Genomic DNA, 10,910 nt, shown 5'->3' with positions numbered 1-10,910 from the left:
ATCTTTCATTGTTTGTGATATTCGTAAATGATAATAAAGTGTGAGTGTGTGTGTATGTCTGCATGTGTGTGTGTGTTCATGTATATGGGTGAATGTGTTGTTGGGGGGTGGCGGTGGTTGGGGATACTAAGTAAGTTTGTGATGACACAAATATTGACTGGGTGTTTGGCAGTGAGGAAAATATTCTTACGCGACAAACAAAAATAGGTAGATTGGTCAAACAGGCAGATCAACGGCAGATAAAATTTAATCCTGATAAACCCTGACGTGATACATTTTGCCAGAAGTTTTAAAACAAGGCAGTACTCAGTGAATGGGAGGACACCAGGCTGCATAAAGCAACCAAAAGATCTTAAGGTGCTTGTTAACAGATCTCTGAAAGTGGCAGGACTGGCTACGAGGGTAGTTAAGAAGGCGTACAGGATATGTGCCTTTACTAGTCAAGACATAGATTATAAGAGCAGGGAAGTGCTGTTGGACTTTGTTTAGGCCATAGTTGGACGATTGTGTGTCGTTCTGGTCACCGCAGCATGGGAAGGATGTGTTTGCATTGGAGGGAGTGCAAAGGAGGTTCAACAGAATGTTGCTTCGGTGTAGCAATTTAGCTGTGAAGAGGGAGGCTGGATAAGCTCTGGTTGCTTCACGAAGAACAGAGATCGAAGTATCTATGAAGACCATAGACAGGGTGAGTAGAAAGCAGTTGTTCCCCTTACTCAAAGGGCCTATAACAGGGTGGTATAATTTTAAGCTGAAAGGCAGGAGGTTTAGAGGGGACCTAGAGGTTGGTAAGGGGCCTGAAATTGAAATTGGAAACATCAGAAAAGTACTTGGAAGAGCACTTGAAATGTCATAACATTCAAGACTATGTGCCAAGTGCTGGAAAATGGGACTGATGTAGATTTAGTGTAATTTTGGTGGGACAAACTTGATGATCCAAAGGGCCTCTTCTGTTCGATGTTATTCTGTCATTTGAAAATTCTGAGGATAAGGATCTGAATTTGTTCCTGTTTTTCTTTGTATTTGTTTTAAGAAAGTATTACCTAGTGAGTTCTAGCAGTTGTTGTAGTCAGCATCAGCTTTTGGTTCTGTACCAGAGTGCTTATTCACAGATGGAATTTCCTAAATGGGTTGCAAAACTGAATTAACAAGAAAAGCAGTGGGATAACAGTATTTATTAAAACAGCTTTCAAGGTGTTCTACAATGTGAGGTATTGATTGGCTGACTAGCCTCAGCAAAATGAAGGTCATCACTGAAAGGAATATTGAAAGATATTTCAATATTGCTGGGACTGATAGTGGGTGAAATCATGCAAGTCTTGGTGTTTGAATACAAGTTGGAATTAGCATTTGAGACCTAATAGGATCAGATTAATCTAGTCTTTGGAGTATTGAAGTACAAACATAAATCTCAATGATATTTGTACCTCCTGTCATTCAATGATTTTAAAAATAATGAGATACCAGACAAGATAAAATAGTCTCTGAAACTGTCTCTTTTTCAATTTTGAGATAATTCTCCAATTCTGAGACATTGCCAGCAGCAGGAAGGGAGAGGTTATTTCACAAACAACAACATGTACTTTCCAAGGCTAATTATCTTGAAAGTATGCTACGTCTTCCTTCACATTGTTAGTGTGCCTGATAAATCTTGTAACAACTTAAGTTATATAAATCTCTACATTTCCACTGTACGCCTGATATGCCAGATGACAGTGTGCTCACTAACTGAGTTTAAAGTGAATAGTTTGTCAGATTGGAGGCTCCTCAGTAATATGCAGTATTGTGGGTTTCTCTATGCTGTACAGAATGTGTATACACTGAAGCCACATTGATGGAATTTAGCTGAGCACTGACCCTATCTGGTCAAGAAAGTGTTCAGCAAGACGGTCTTTCCCTGTAGTAGTTTAAAGCCTGCTATTTCTCAGATGGGTTTTGTAATGACCCACTTCTCAGTGACACCTGGTGTTTCCCATTCCTTGATGGAAAGAGATGTTGTTAGTGGATCTTGCTCAGGCAGCTTGCTCCAAATGGGAGCCCAGGTACAATATTAGCAAAAGGTGAGTTGAGCAGGTCATTATGGAGTGATAACTGATGGTGAGCACGGATGGCATTGACTATCTGTGTATTTTCATCAATCAGTGGATCTGTGGAGACACAGCATTTGTGAGGACAGCCCACTGGGAGCGGTGTTAAGCACAGGGTTCCATTTATGATGTGTATTGTTGAATTATTTGTTTGTCAAAAAGACGTGTGAGTTATGCTATTTGTAGAAAGAGGCATAGTGCTGTAGTGCACAGTTTAACAGGACAAACACTGAGATCTGGAGTGTTGTGGTAGCAGCTGTCCCACAGAGGATCAAACAACTTTGTCAAACAGGACGTTTCCCATCTTGCCCTTTGTTGCTGTTATCCTTTGATGTTCCCCAAACGATAATGGTCTATGTGAAGATACTCCCATGTACATTTCCTTGGGATTGTTATTTCATTTTAGGCTATTAATTTGCGTAAGTAATTATTATTGCTATTATTATTTTGTTGGCACTGACATTTTACAGATAAGTGCCCGGATATATTTTTAGACCAATTCACTGTGAGGTCATAGTGTTACACCTTGATGCAGTACTCCATCAACTTTGTGAAATCTCTGTTATTGGACCTGGTCCAGAGGCCTCACCACTGTGGAAATTGGTTGGTCCAAAAGGATTTTTCACAGATGAAAGCCAAGTTGGTTTATGGTGAATGACGTGTGATTTAGAATATTTGATATTTTTGTGCTGCTCCAAGGCTCCAATTAGGATCAAGAACATTTGGCCTGACAGAGTGAAAGTCGGTGCTGCTATTGTGTATTCCTGATGAAGAGCTAATGCTCAAAATGTTGATTCTCCTGCTCCTCGGAGGCTGCCTGACCTGTGCTTTTCCAGCACCACACTCTTTAATTTTAATCTCCAGCATCTGCAGTGCTTTCTCTCTGTTGTGCCCTCCAGTTGAACTGAAATTCAACATTGAGAGACTCGTGAGTTGGAAACTGTAAATGGATCATCAGTTGATTCATAGTCCATCAGCAGCACACTGCTAAAAGAATATGAATCATCTGTCAACCGTGATTTACAAGATGCTCTTTGCATCATGGTGTGGGACATCATTGCACCGATTGTCACATGGGACGTCTGTCCAAGCAGTGATGGTGATTCACACCACAGAGGCAGATTTATATAGATATATAAATTCCACCTGTTATAATTGCTGTAGTACAAGTCAGTTCAAGATCTTGCTGGGCAATTTTAGCCAATTTACTTCTTAGAATTTTTATTGCATCTTCCTTGCATTCTGGGTGGTTGAAAAGGAGGTGAGTGGGAATGACTGCTCGCCTGTGTTCACTTTATGGGTAGTTGTTCATGACTCGAACCTTTGCTGGTTGGGGATGGCTATTCAGGGAACTGACCTCACATAGGGCAGTTTAGTATGTTCAGCTCCTGTTTGGATGACAGTTCTGAGGTAGGGCCACTTAAATTGAAATATCACCTCTGATTTCTCTCCACCAATGCTGCCAGACCTGCTGAGCTTTTCCAGCAACTTTTGTTTTTGTTTTTGATTTACAACATCCGCAGTTCTTTCAGTTTTTATTTGTCATTTTTCATGTTGTTTGAATCACTGTGTGAAATTGAGGTGATTTATTGAAGATCACACTTAGGTGCTGAATAACCCCAGACTACTTTGTGGTCATTGATGGTTGGAAAGTATATCAGGGTGGGAGTAAGGTAGTATTGAAGGGACTTGTTGTTGCCAGCTAACAATTGAAAGTTTATAAATGTTTGCAGTAACAACAACACTGAGCTGAACATTCCCCCAGTACATTGTATATGTCAGGGCAGCTGCTGGCACAGCATGTTTTACATCAAGGGAATAATGCAGTGGATCAGACTTTTTGATGGAATAACAACCTGTTACTTCAATTCCAAAAAAGTTCACTCGAAGAAAATGCTGTTGATGCTTGTGCAATGGCATGGGGTGTTCAGCAGCGGGTATCATTGTAAACACAAGAGAGAGAGAAAGAGGGAATTAATCCCCAAACCAAAAGACACTCCATTGGACAGAGACACAGACACAGAGATTACTCACAAATATACAACACACTGATACATTCTCAGTCTGAAGCAAACCTCATGGGAGAGAGGGAATGTGAGGAACCATCAAGAGAGCTGGGACTAACTGGAATATGAGTATCACCACTTCAGTCTGTCCATGTCTTAACTTCTGTTTGTCCCTGTCTGACTTTTCCTCTTCTCTCTCTCTCTGTCCTTTTGTCTGCCTCCCTCTTTCTATCTCCCTCTCACTGTCCTTCTCTTTCTCTCTGTCTCCATCTTTCTCTTTCTCTCTCTCTCTCTCTTCCCTATCTCTCCCTCTGCCCTTCTCTCTCTCTCTCTCCCTCTCTGAGATTCTCTAGCACTTTCTGTCTCTGTTCTTCGCTTGCTCTCCTCCTCGATCTCTCTATTCTCTGTCTGTTCTTGTTTCTTCATCCCCACTCTTCCTCTCTTCTCTCTGTCACTTACTCCCTCTGTCTCTTTCTCTCTCATTCTCTCTCACCGTGTCTTTTTCTCTTAGATCTGAAAGTGCCCACACAATATTGCATCCCCCTATTCTGTTCCCAGTTTACTCCGCTCCCAAATGTTTGCCCTTTCCCAATTATTTTGCCCTCCCAAATATACTCCTCACCAATTGTGTACCCTCACAAATATTTTGCTGTCCCCCATATCATGCTGAGCCCCACTCCCTAGCGCAGAGATTAATGAGTTTGTCTGGACTAACTGGCCTGTAACTGACTGCTTTTGTGCACAGCAAGATCCCAGTCCCAGAATTATGGAAGCTTCACATCGCATAGATAATCCTTTCAGCCCATCGTGCCTCCCTACCACCACAACCACCAACAATCCCCCATCCTCCCCCCACACCCCACATTAAATGATCCTGGTGCTGTCCAGCTACTCAGGCCTTGCCCCGAATGGCATTATTACTCCCCTACCTGGGGAGACCGCTCTTCCGCCCTGTCTCATACTCTGCCTCTTTGTCCTCTCACCCCTCCATCTCTCTCTCTCCGACAACAGCCCCTTCCCCCCTCAAGCCCCATCAAACACTCCCCCTGTCCCTGGCTCTCTCTCACCACCTCCTTGCTTCCCATTCCTCCGCTCAAGAACTCAGGGGCATGGCTACTCCACCTCCCCTCGCAGACTCTCAACCCCTGGGCTGAAGGACATGGTGAGTATGTTCAGAGACTAACTGGTCTTTTGACTGCTGTAATGCACAGCAAGATTCCAGTCTGCAGCCAACCAATCACACACTCAATGAGAAAGGTACTTTATGCCCCTTCCACTCATCCCTCCACCCCCTGGCCCGGTTTGGACAACAGTGAGGGTAAAACCTGGGAGAGACAGGGGAAATGTGTATCCTACTGCATTAACTGTACAGCAATTTGTGGCACTAAGTCCAAATCTTCCCAATCCCCCTTCCCTGCCACTGGGACAGAGCAGAGGGCCCAGGGAGAAAGAGGGAGAAAAAATGCATTGAGAGAAAAAGAGAAGAACCAACAGACAGAGAATGAGATAGTGACAGTCAGAGGGAGGGAAGGAGAGAAAGAGAGTTCAAGGGAGGAAGAGATCGCAAGTGAAAATCCCAAGGACAGAAACAAGATGTCAGGCTAATAAAAGCAAGTATATTATCTCCATTCTTTATCTACCTTCAGAGACTGGTGTACATTCACCCCAAATCTCTCCAATTGTCAATGCTTCCCAGGGTCCTTTTGTTCATCGTGTATTTCCTTGTCTTGTTTGTCCTGCCCATGTGCATTACATGACCTCACCTCATTACTGCTGTTTCCTCGACATGAAGGATTACTTTCTGTTTAGAGATTTATTGTTAAGTTTCACCATTTTAACATGAAATTCAGTGGCACTGCTATTACTGAGTCCTCTTTATCCATATTTTCTGGGAGTGAGGGACAACTGGGGGGATATATGGGCCAAACACAGGCAAATGGAACTATTTAACGGTGAAAACTGAGTGGCATCGTCCAATTGGGCCGAAAAGCCTGTTTCCATGCTGTAGACCTCTAGGATTCCATAAAACCTTCACAATCACAGCTCCATCTCCCTCTGCTTGACAGTGACTATCACCCACACCCCAACGCTCACCAGCTGCTACTGAAATTTTCCACTGAACATAGTAAAGTACTTCTTTCTAACAACTGGTAGCAGGACAGACATGGTCTAGGTTGTTTTTGCTGATTATTACATCACTTCACTCCTAAATGTTGATTGCCCTTTAAACACCACCTCAAAGACGTGCTTCAAATGGCAAAGACGGAGAACAGATTCTGACTGGGGAGCATCAGATTCGCAGTAGCAACACTGGGGACCAAATTCGTCAATTCGTGAGGAGATGGTCAACCAGACTAGACCTGAAACTCGCCTGAAGGGAACCAGTAAGAGTGAACAACTTACTTGTGTCCTCTCCTCCAATAGATGGAGCCCAGAAAGAGAGAGAAGAGCAGTCTGGCAGACAAAGGGATGAATAATTGTGAGGCAGGGAGAAAGACAAGCTTACCATGGAGCTACAGGTGAAAATGGAGTTGGCTGTGCCTGAAGCAGCCTGTGTCATGACCAGGGCCTGGGTTGTGGAGGGTCGATGCGAACTCAGTCGGCCAAATGGTCTCTCTCTGCAGTGTAGGGATTCTATGATCTTTGCTGAAAATGTGTTGTTGGAAAAGCGCAGCACGTCAGGCAGCATCCAAGGAGCAGGAGAATCGACGTTTCGGGCATAAGCCCGGCTTCCTGAAGAAGGGCTTATGCCCGAAACGTCGATTCTCCTGCTCCTTGGATGCTGCCTTACCTGCTTCGCTTTTCCAGCAACACATTTTCGGCTCTGATCTCCAGCATCTGCAGTCCTCACTTTCTCCTTCTATGATCTTTGACAAGTTGAGTGACGATCACAGATAAGTACCTAATGCAATTAATCATTAAAGCAAACATGAAAAGTTAGAGCTACACAAACCCAAACTACACAATTGAGCTAAATGTTGAACTGGGAACTGAACTGAACTGCATTGCCAAAGAATTCATCAATCTTGGAGAGTTGGCACAGGAAGATTACCAGGAGGGTACCAGAGCTGGAGAACTTTATTTAATTTGTTGGGCCGGCATTTTCCATCCCCAATTGCCTAGAAGGTAGTTAAAGGTCAAACACATTGCTGTGGGTCTGGAGTCACATGTAAGCCAGACCAGGTCAAATGGCAAATTTCCTACCTAAAGCACATTGTTGTGAACATAGTCTGATACACTAATGTTCTAATGGGGAAGACTCCTTCCTTTTCCCCTTAAATTGAATTCAATTCCCACCATCTGCCACTGTAGGATTCAAACTCATGTCCCCAGAACATTGACTCGATTTTTTCTGCCCTTGCCCAGTCCCTTCCCACTTCCACCTGTGATTCCTCTGGCACCTTACTTTGGTTCTGGATGTTGCCAGGTTTATAGTGTTGTCAATCACAGGGACCTTGTTTCCAAAACTCATTCAACTTCCAGGACAGAATAATCATCTCACTCCTTGTGCTCCTCATGTTGTGGCTCAGACTGGGAACACTTCACAGTTCCCATCTTCATATCCCGCAGTTTGACCTACACAGCTGTCCCACAGCGACAAAAATCCTTTGGGTGTAGAAGGTTGGACTGGGCAAGGAATGGGAATTTTAATCAGTCACTAAGTTAGCTTGGAAATATCTGCTGCACATTATATTCCATCAGCTAATTCCTTCCTCAGTCAGTGAAGTTGCTCGTATCTTTGGTCGTCCCCACAGCTTTCTCTCCCACCCACTGTAGGTCTTTTCAGTGAACCTGGAAACATTACATTTGTTCCCTTCAGCTACTCATTGCTATCAATTGAAAGTGTCTGTGTCTTTAGCAGTGACCCTTCAGGCAGTCCCACTTGCTACTAACTCGGAGAAAGTGAGGACTGCAGATGCTGGAGACCAGAGTTGAAAAGTGTGGTGCTGGATAGAGAAGGCCAAGGGCCTGCATGTCCTTGGCGGAGTGGGAGGGGGAGTTAAAGTGTTCAGTCACTGGGTGGTTGGGTTGGTTGGTGCGGGTGTCCCAGAGGTTCCACAAGTAGGCGGCCTGTGTCCCCAATGTAGAGGAGACCACATCGGGTGCAGCAGATACAGTAAATGGTGTGTGGAGGTGCAGGTGAATTTTCAACAGATATGGAAGGATCCATTGGCGCCTTGGAGGGAGGTGTGGGCGCGAGTTTTGCACTTCTTGTGGTTGCAGGGGAAGGTGCCGGGAGTGGAGGTTGGGCTGGTGGTGGATGTGGACCTGACGAGGGAGTCACAGAGGGAGTGGTCTCTCCGGAATGTTGATAGGGGTGGGGAGGGAAATATATCCCTGGTGGTGGGGTCTGTTTGGAGGTGGCGGAAATGACGGAGGATGATACGATGTATCCGGAGGTTGGTGGGGTGGAAGGTGAGGATCAGTGGGGTTCTGTCCTGGTGGCAATTGGAGGGGCAGGGTTCAAGGGCGCAGGTGCGGGAAGTGGAGGAGATGCGGTGGAGAGCATCATCGACTACATCGGAGGGGAAATTGCGGTCTTTGAAGAAGGAGGCCATTTGGGCTCTTCGGTAGTGGAATTGGTCCTCCTGGGAGCAAATCCGGCGGAGGTGAAGGAATTGGGAATATGAGATGGCGTTTTTACAGGGGGCAGGGTGGGAGGAGGTGTAATCTAGGTAGCTGTGGGAGTCGGTCGGTCGGTTTGTAGTAAATGTCTGTGTTGAGTCGGTCGCCCGAGATAGAAATGGAGAGGTCTAGGAAGGGGAGGGAGGAGTCTGAGACGGTCCAGGTAAATTTGAAGCTGGGGTGGTACTAGCTCACCAAGCTGGAAATGATCTTGTTTACTGCCCACCAGCTAGTCCTCCACCCTCCAGGACACAGCAAACACCGTGACATTCATGGTACAGTCTCTCTTAACATCGCAATGGTGTCATGAACCTACAGAAAGCAGAGATGAGGGAGGGAGGCAGAGAAATGAGATGCAAAGAGAGAGAGAGACAGGAGAGAAATGGTGAGACAGAAGAGGAGAGACAGACACACTGTCTATGCCTATGAGGGAGAGAGAGCTGTGAGCGCTCACTGGGCTGAATACATCCCTAAATGATGAAACAAAATTCAGAGACAGATCTATAGTCAATGACAGTGTGGGGATGGCATTTCAAACCCATGGCCAAAGGAACAGTGATGGGAACAATGTCGAGGTGAGTTCTTCCTCTGTGCCTAACACCATTCTGTCTCTGTCCTGGGAGTGTTTGATGAGGATGGAGTGGAGGGAGATTTATTCTTATCAATCCCAGGATTGTTCCTGTCCTGGATGTATACAGATGGCATTACATGTGGTATTACAGAGGCAACATTTCTCTTTGTATAGCTTCTGCTGTCATTGCCCTGTCAATTTTGTTGGGAGACGGATAAAATGGAGATGTCTGAGTCCTTGAAGTATGAAGCAAGCTCCATTAAACAATCCCTGGATGTTAGACTAACACGGGACATTCGAACACATAGGTCAGCTTCCGTCATTTGTATAGAAACCACCGTGAACCCCTCGATTAGATTCCGGTCTGAAACTCACTCCCGCATATTCTTTATACAAACCACCCCGAGACCCTCAATTAGATGTGGACATCATTGCAGTGTTCTGATTTCTGTTCATTAAACAGCCATAATCATTCTCACTCAGTCCCATTTAGTTCCCATTTCTACAAGTAGATTCTATCTCATTTGTTTTCTTTTTGACTGTTTTCATTTCTATCTGCATCCAAATGACATCCAGTGTCACTATTTCCGGTGTTAGTGTCTATAGTTAAAACATCTGACATCGCAATGTCCAGCATTACACTGTCCAGTGTCACAGTCTGATCTCACAGTATTTAGTGATAGTGTCCAGAGTGACAGTGTTGTAACCAGAGTGATAGTGTCATACAGGGAGTGACAATGTCCAGAGTTATTGTGCCTGGAGGTACGGTGTCCGGAATGACACAGGAAAATGAAGCTGAACCAAAACCAGCCTCCCAATCACTGGATTTGCAACGCAGTGACATTCAACCATTCAATGATCCTCAAAATCGTTCAATTGTTCCTAACCAGAATTTACAAATAACAGATCTTGGATATCAAGTTTATAACTTAATAAATTGTTCATTTCTGATTATGTCACTTTAGCAGAACACAGATGATCATAAACCCATGCACCCCCCCAATTCGCAGACAGTTAAGAGATAAACTTGTTCAAAAATTTTAATTTGCCAGTTGATAACAGTTTCAATGATAAATAGTAGGCCATCATGAAATCCTTTGATGCTGGGTTGTATTACAGGCACAAGAACTGTACACCATGTTTGAACTTAAAGTCACTAGTCAATGTGAACAAATTCTGCAGACCTGTGGAGACTAACACTCATTCCCGAAGACTCACATTCTCATCTCTGACCTTTTGACAAGTTAACAACTGGGGAAATAACTAGACAAAGTCAAACCAAAAAGAAGACTAGACCAGTCCAGCAGCTTCCAAAGAAGCACTTCCTCCAAGCCCAAAATCCAGTCAGAGCGAGGTCACTCATGGTTTTTGCTTTCTTTCTCACCATTCTCTGTGGTTACCTGCCCGGCAGCATTCCTCTTACTGACTGACCCATTCAATATCCATCCAGCTGTCAGTCCCTGAGCAGAACTACATCTCGGTGCTGAAGCATATGCTGTGTTCAGAGAGCAGGAATTCACCTGAATTACCTTTCCTGGCCAGATCCTAACAGCAAACATCAGTCTTTTGTCTCTCCAGTTTTTTTTTAAAAGAAGAACGAGCCACTGTTCAAAGTTCAATTCT

The sequence above is a fragment of the Chiloscyllium plagiosum genome, unplaced genomic scaffold, assembly GCF_037043375.1.
Source record: "Chiloscyllium plagiosum isolate Xiang-an unplaced genomic scaffold, Cpla_swu_hap1 HiC_scaffold_22, whole genome shotgun sequence".
Classification (NCBI taxonomy): domain Eukaryota; kingdom Metazoa; phylum Chordata; class Chondrichthyes; order Orectolobiformes; family Hemiscylliidae; genus Chiloscyllium; species Chiloscyllium plagiosum.
This window is presented reverse-complemented; position numbering follows the sequence as displayed.